A 7,808-nucleotide genomic window follows, 5' to 3' on the forward strand; every position below is an offset into this window, starting at 1 on the left:
GCCCCCTGAGCTGGAAGACAGAGAAAGGGAGCAGAATGAAGCCCCCATAATCCAAGGGGAAATGGTTAGCGACCTGCTACACCACTTAGACCCACACAAGTCTATGGGGCCAGATGGGATCCACCCAAGGGTACCAAGGGAGCTGGCAGAAGTGCTCACCAAGCCACTTTCCATCATCTATCAGCAGTCCTGGCTAACCAGGGAGGTCCCAGTTGACTGGAAGTTAGCAAATGTGACGCCCATCTACAAGAAGGGCCGGAAGGAGGATCTGGGGAAGTACAGGCCTGTCAGCCTGACCTCGGTGCCAGGGAAGGTCATGCAGCAGATCATCCTGAGTGCCATCACAAGGCACGTAGAGGACAACCAGGGGATCAGGCCCAGTCAGCATGGGTTTATGAAAGGTGGGTCCTGCTTGACTAACCTGATCTCCTTCTATGAGAAGGTGACCTGCTTAGTGGATGAGGGAAAGGCTGTGGATGTTGTCTACCTGGACTTTAGTAAAGCCTTTGACACCATTTCCCACAGCATTCTCCTGGAGAAACTGACTGCTCATGGCTTGGACGGGCATATGCTTCGCTGGGTAAAAACTGGCTGGATGGCCAGGCCCAAAGAGTTGTGGTGAACGGAGTTAAATCCAGTTGGCGGCCGGTCACAAGTGGTGTTCCCCAGGGCTCAGTATTGGGACCGGTTCGGTTTAATATCTTTATCAATGATCTGGACGAGGGGATCGAGTGCACCCCCAATAAGTTTGCAGATGACACCAAGTTGGGCGGGAATGTTGATCTGCTGGAGGGTAGGAAGGCTCTACAGAGGGATCTGGACAGGCTGGATTGATGGGCTGAGGCCAGTTGTATGAGGTTCAACAAGGCTAAGTGCCGGGTCCTGCACTTGGATCACAACAACCCCATGCAATGCTACAGGCTTGGGGAGGAGTGGCTGGAGAGCTGCCTGGCAGAAAAGGACCTGGGGGTGGTGGTCGACAGATGGCTGAATATGAGCCAGCAGTGTGCCCAGGTGGCCAAGAAGGCCAATGGCATCCTGGCTTGTATCAAAAATAGTGTGGCCAGCAGGACCAGGGAGGTGATTGTCCCCTTGTACTCAGCACTGGTGAGGCCGCACCTCGAGTACTGTGTTCAGTTTTGGGCCCCTCACTACAAGAAGGACATCGAGGGGCTGGAACATGTCCAAAGAAGGGCAATGAAGCTGGTGAAGGGTCTAGAGAACAGGTCTTATGAGGAGTGGCTGAGGGAGCTGGGGTTGTTTAGTCTGGAGAAGAGGAGGCTGAGGGGAGACCTTATTGCTCTCTACAACTACCTGAAAGGAGGTTGTAGCGAGGTGGGTGTTGGTGTCTTTTCCCTAGTAACAAGTGATAGCACAAGAGGAAATGGCCTCAAGTTGCTCCAGGAGAGGTTTAGATTGGATATTAGGGAAAATTTCTTCACTGAAAGGGTTGTCAGGCACTGGAACAGGCTGCTCAGGGAAGGGGTTGATTCCCCGTCCCTGGAGGTATTTAAAAGATGTGTAGATGTGGCACTTAGGGACATGGTATAGTGATGGACTTGGCAGTGTTAGGTTAGCGGTTGGACTTGATGATCTTGAAGGTCTTTTCCAACCTAAATAATTCTGTGAATACTCCTTCCCAGGTGCAGAATCTGGCATTTGTTCTTTTTCCCCAAAATGAGGATTTGGACCCAAAGCCTGTGAGATTAGAAAAAAAATCTAAGTTTTAATAAAAAGGAAGAAAAAACTTTACATACCGTTTATACCTAACTGTCCCTCCCTACTGTTCATGCTATTTCAATGTGTAAACATGGCCGGATTGCACATTTCACCAGACATTTCCCTGCAGGAGCTCTGCAGGGAGGGCTCTGCTCTGTGCACTTGAAATGTTGTGATACAGAGCTGAGTTAAAGGCCTGACCCCGTGCATGCATCCAGTTTCCCTAACATAGGCAGATGTATAAGAAGGGATTTAAATAAAGTTGAACAGAACTTAGTTAGGTGGCTGGGAAGAATGTTTACCCTCCATTTCTATCTTTATTTCTCTCCATCTCCTCCATCTGTCTGACCAAATGTATTTTGTGTCTGCTGTGTCTTATCTTCAACAAGTGCAGAAAAAAGTTCTTTTTAAGATACCTTTAAGGTATGAAGGTGCACTCACTGTAGAGCCTCCAAGCCCAAGGTGCCAAGCAGCTCAGTAGCTTCAGGACTGTGTCATCGCTGCCTTTTACATGACTGGTGAGGGGATTTGGGGATGATCAGGACCGGGGGGAAGGAGGAAGTCACTTTTGCTCACCTATTTTGTCCAGTCCTACAGAGAGTTTTCCCAGTTTAGGGTAATGTTTGTTTTCTGCCTTCCACTACTGTGTAGCACCTCAGACTATGGGGCAAAACTACTTGAGGTAGCTACAACTGGGGAATTTCAAAGAATTTTCATTTCAAAACAGAAAGGTAGACACCCTCTTCTACCTTTTTTTCAAGCATCTGTAGTAATGCTACCATGCACCTCAGCTAAAAAGAAAAGATAATCTGTATCACCACAGTGGTGAAGTGAAGCCTTAGAAACTACCCCTTGTGAAATGCTAAAGTGCATTTTTGACTCATTTTTACTTTTCCTAGCTATCTTTCTCAATATATATTCTTTCATTCTAACTGCATTATGATCACGTTAACTAAAGCTGATCTGTATACAAGAAAAAAACTAATTTTTTCTCTTAGAAGCATAAGGAAGCTTTTAAAACATTACCAAAACCTTTTGTTGACTATTTTCTTCCTTTATTTCAACACAAGACTCTTCTCTACAATTGGAGAAGTATGTACAATGTGTACATACTATGGCAGCTACCTGGGGTGTGGTTCCAGCTTCAGCAACAGTCAGGCCCCTGCTGGATCATACTGTGCCCCTTAAGTCTTTCCAGTTCAACTGCATGGCTGTATTCCAAGCTAGCTCTGATATATCAGGTCTTTTAAACAAATTATTACTACGCTGGGAGAGTATGCTTATGCCATTTCTCATTTGCAGGCATTTGGCTTATACTAATATTTATATAATTTATTTGAGAGAGGCAAGGGACACCACCACTGTGTGGGGATACTGATAAAGGAAAGAAAGACATATTGTTTACTTTCCATGCAGCATGAAGGCTTGTTATAAAAACAGCTAAGGAAAAAATAAAAATAATTCCAGGTTTGGGAATTGCAATACCAAATTTAACTGGTACATACTGGACATTTCTGCCTCTTTTTCAAAACGGAGGCTTTTCCATCTAGAAATAAGGGTGCAAAACCTGCACTATTCAGATGAGAAACCTGTCAGGCTGGATTTCTGCCTTTCCAAATTGATGTCCAATTGCAATTCCCATTTCATCCCTGCTAACAACTTGTTATCCTACATAAGGAATAAACCAGGATATTCCTGACAGATTTTACACAAAATTTTACCGTTCATTGTGTAAGAAACCAGAGGGGAGGCACTGCACTGTAGATACAACTAAAGCAGTGACTGCTCCCGCCGCTCCAGCAGACCGACCGGCTCCAGTCCACAGCTCGACTAAAATAGCGGTTACTCCCACACGGCCGGTCCCGCCCGCCGGCTCCCCGCCCCGCTGCCGAGACCACTCGCGCTAAGGTGAGGCGTCCCCAACAGCTGCGCAGGGCTGCCCGCCGCCGGGACTCCACGCGGCCCTCAGCCCACCTGGGGCGGCCCCCGGCCCACCCACGACGGCACTCGGCCCACCCGTGGCGGCCCCCGACGGGAAGGCCGGCCTTCACCCCCCGCTCCCAGCCCGTCGGAGGCGCCTCGCACCTCACCGCCCCTCAGCGGGCAGGGCCCGTGCGGCACCGCCAGGCCGCAGGGTGGCGCTGCCTCCTACGGCGCGGCCGCGCCGCTCCCTCCACCGCTTGCTCTCAGCCCTCCGCTCTGGGCTGCGCGCAGCGGATCACGCTATGGAGGCGCCCCCTGTTACCATGATGCCCGTCACGGGCGGCACCATCGATAGGATGGAGTACCTGCTCCAAGGTAAGCGGCGGGTGGGCTGCGGGCCGGCAGGCAGCTCCCTCCCGCCGCCGAGGAGAGCGCCCAGCGGGCCGCAGGCCTGCCTGCCTGCCTGCCTGCCTGCCGCTGCGAGGCCGCCGCCTCGGCCACCGGCTGAAGGGCTGACCCTAGAGACCAGGGGTCTTCGGGCGACGGAAGGGAGTCGGACACAGGTGGTCTAAGCGGGGGGGGGGGGGGGGGGGGGGCGCTGTGATCGCCCGAGGGCACGCTGTGGAGAAAGCCCCAGTCACCCGGGAGGGGAGGGGGTAACTGAGGCGCTCTTTCTGCCCGCCGCAGGAAGCGTTTTGGATCAGAGCCTGGAGAGCCTGCTGCACTGGCTGCGCAGCCTGTGTGATAACATGGAGCCAGAGATCTTTCTGGACCACGAGATGGTTTTCCTCCTGAAGGGGCAGAAAGCCAGCCCCTTTGTGCTGCGGGCACAGCTGTCCATAGATAAAAGGGAAATGCCTTGGCATTTGCACTATCTGGGCCAGCCAGAAACAGGACAAGAACCATCATGCACTGGCATGCAACTGCGTAGACATCACTACTTCAGATGACTTGATGGACTTTCTGGTGGAGATGGGCTTCTGTATGGACCACTAGTATGTGGCCAAAGGGCATGTGTTCCGCAAGGGCATCACGAAGATTGTGGTGTACAAGATCTTTTGCATCCTAATACCAGGAAACACGGATAGCATTGAGCCACTCTCCCTCTCCTACCTTGTAGAGCTTAATGTGGTAGCGACAGCAGGACAGGATATAGTTTCTGATGACAAGAGGAACTTTGCTGAGCAACTAAAGCCTCTAGTGCACCTGGAAAAAATTGACCCCAAAAGGTTAATGTGATTGAAAAGCTGGGCAGTTAAGGCATTAGTTTTGTTAGTGTTTTTCTAAAATGCCTTTTGAGGGCAAATCAAAACAGGGAGAGGGGAATAAAGGACTACATATCAGTGTTTTGTCAGTTGCAATTAGTATTTTTTCCTTCACTTGTGGATGTGAATAAAAGTGGACACTTCTTTAAATTAATGCCATTTAAAACATCAATAAATGCTAATATTGGTAATTTTCCTCCTCCCGTTGGGGAAATATCTGTTAGAAAACATATTACCTAACAATCCAAAAACATCAGGCTTACTGGAATTCATTCTTCTGTGTACCCACATCTCAATACTGCTCTTTTTTTTTTTTTAAAGCACCATTCTTGTATCATACCTAGTAATCCTTTTTTCTTTTAAGTTGTACATGAAGTTAATATCCTTTACTGCAGGAGGTGTTGTTTAACACAAGCATAAAACCAGGAACTGTATACAGTATAAAAGAGCAAATATATACCTATTTACAATAGAACAGTAAAGTAATAGTATATGTAACAGGAACAACTAGGACACAAGATACCTTATAGTGGAATTGTTTGTGATATAACCAAAGTCAGAATTAGAAAACAATTTAGAATAGAATAAAATAGTTCCGTTAGAAGGGACCTACAATGATCATCTAGTCCAACTGCCTGACCACTTTAGGGCTGACCAAAAGTTAAAGCATTTTATTAAGGGCATTGTCCAAATGCCTCTTAAACACCAACAGGCATGGGGCATCGACCACCTCTCTAGGAAGCCTGTTCCACTGTTTGACCAACTTCTCACAGTAAAGAAATGCTTCCTAATGTCAAGTCTGAACCTCCCTTGATGCAGCTTTGAACTGTTCCCACGTGTCCTATCACTGGATACCAGGGAGAAGAGATCAGCACCTCCCTCTCCACTTCCCCTCCTCAGGAAGCTGTAGAGAGCAATGAGGTCTCCCCTCAGCCTCCTTTTCTCCAAACTAGACAAACCCAGATTCCTTAGCCGCTCCTCATAGGACATTCCTTCCAGCCCTCTCACCAGCTTTGTTGCCTTCCTCTGGATGCATTCAAGGACCTTCACATCTCTTAAATTGTGGGGCCCAGAACTGCACACGATACTCAAGGTGAGGCCACACGAACGCTAAATATAGCAGGATAATCATCACCTCTTTTGACCAGCTGTTTATACTGTGTTTGATGCACCCCAGGATGCGGTTTGCCCTCTTGGCTGCCAGGGCACACTGCTGACTCATCTTGAGCCTGCTGTCAACCAGCACCCCTAGGTCCCTTTCTGCAGGGCTGCTCTCCAGCCACTCCTCTCCCAATTTGTTTGACATCTGTTTGACATCAGATTTGACATCTGTTGGAGGGACAACACAGCAGGGCATAAGCAATACAGGAGGTTTCTGGAATGTTTTGATGATAACTAACTTCCTTCTCCAAGTGATAGAGGAGCCAACAAGGAAAGGTGCTATGCTGGATCTTGTTCTCACCAACAAGGAGGGGCTGGTGGGGAATGTGAAGCTCAAGGGCAGCCTTGGCTGCAGTGACCATGAAATGGTGGAGTTCAAGATCCTTAGGGCACCGAGGAGGGCGCATAGCAAGCTCACTGCCCTGAACTTCAGGAGAGCAGACTTTGGCCTCTTCAGGGATCTGCTTGGTAGAGTACCATGGGATAAAGCCCTGGAGGGAAGAGGGGCCCAAGCAAGCTGGTTAATATTCAAGGATCACCTCTTCCAAGCTCAGGAGTGATGCATCCCAACAAAGAGGAAGTCAGGTAAAAACGCCAGGAGGCCTGCGTGGATGAACAAGGAGCTCCTGGACAAACTCAAACTCAAAAAGGAAGCCTACAGAGGGTGGAAGCAAGGACAGGTAGCCTGGGAGGAATACAGAGATATTGTCTGAACAGCCAGGGATCAGGTTAGGAAAGCTAAAGTCCTGACAGAATTAAATCTGGCCAGGGATGTCAAGGGCAACAAGAAAAGCTTCTATGTCAGTGATAAAAGGAACACTAGGGAAAATGTGGGTCCTCTCCAGAAGGAAATGGGAGACCTGATTACCCGGGATATGGAGAAGGCTGAGGTACTCAGTGACTTTTTTGCCTCAGTCTTCACTGGCAAGTGCTCAAGCCACACCACCCAAGTCACAGAATGTAAAGGCAGGGACTGGGAGACTGAAGAACCACCCACTGTAGGAGAAGATCAGGTTTGAGACCATCTAAGTGTTGTAGAAGTCATTTTTTAGCTCAAATAAGGATCCAAAGGCCTGCTGAAGCCTTAAGACTGCAAGCTGTGAACTTTCACCTAGATACGCTGACCGTATGCTGAACTCTTACTTAGCTACATGAAGGAAGGCCCTGAAACCGGTGCAAACCAGGAAGATAAGGTAGCCGAAACCATCAGCAGAAGCTACAGCTAATCAAGATAAGAGAAGGAATGACCTGCCTGGAGACTGGGAAAGGATCCAATAAGGAACAAGAAGACCCCAGACCCAAATATTACTATTGGACCAAACCGTCGCATGAGGGGAGGGGAACTTAGACTGTAAGGGTATAATTGCCCAGGGATTTCTTTGTTCGGGGTCCCTCCCCAGAGGCACCCAGCTCGAGCTGCTCTTCACCGCTGTGCCACTCAATAAATTCACCTGGTGTACGTCATGTCAGAGACTCTGCTTTGGGGCAACCTAGGGTCAAGCCTGAAGGGAGAAGAAGCGCCTGAGGGTGAGTGTGTGTGTGAGCAAGGAGTTGGAAAGGGGCACCCGTCAGCTCAGTGGAGCTGCCCGCTGTGAAGGAACTCCGGTCCTAGCAGTCAAAGTCTCGGGTGGTGTGTGTGCGACTCCCTGGATGGTGTGTGAATGCTCGGGCGGTTGCTGCTCCCTTAACATAAGGAACCTGAAGGTGCACAACTCCATGGGACCTGATGAGATGCATCCG

At 49.2% G+C, this 7,808-nt stretch overlaps 1 pseudogene across 1 annotated transcript; it reads left to right on the forward strand.

The window, feature by feature from the left end:
* Positions 1–3,887: 3,887 nt before the first annotated feature.
* On the forward strand, positions 3,888–7,527 carry LOC104016611 (mediator of RNA polymerase II transcription subunit 18-like; annotated as a pseudogene). The gene is made up of 2 exons (XR_015705819.1): positions 3,888–4,017; positions 4,330–7,527. The product of XR_015705819.1 is annotated as a mediator of RNA polymerase II transcription subunit 18-like (transcript).
* Positions 7,528–7,808: the final 281 nt, after the last annotated feature.

The sequence above is a fragment of the Nipponia nippon genome, unplaced genomic scaffold (assembly GCF_047370975.1).
Source record: "Nipponia nippon isolate SJK-2023a ecotype South Korea unplaced genomic scaffold, ASM4737097v1 scaffold_26, whole genome shotgun sequence".
NCBI classification, from domain to species: Eukaryota; Metazoa; Chordata; class Aves; order Pelecaniformes; family Threskiornithidae; genus Nipponia; species Nipponia nippon.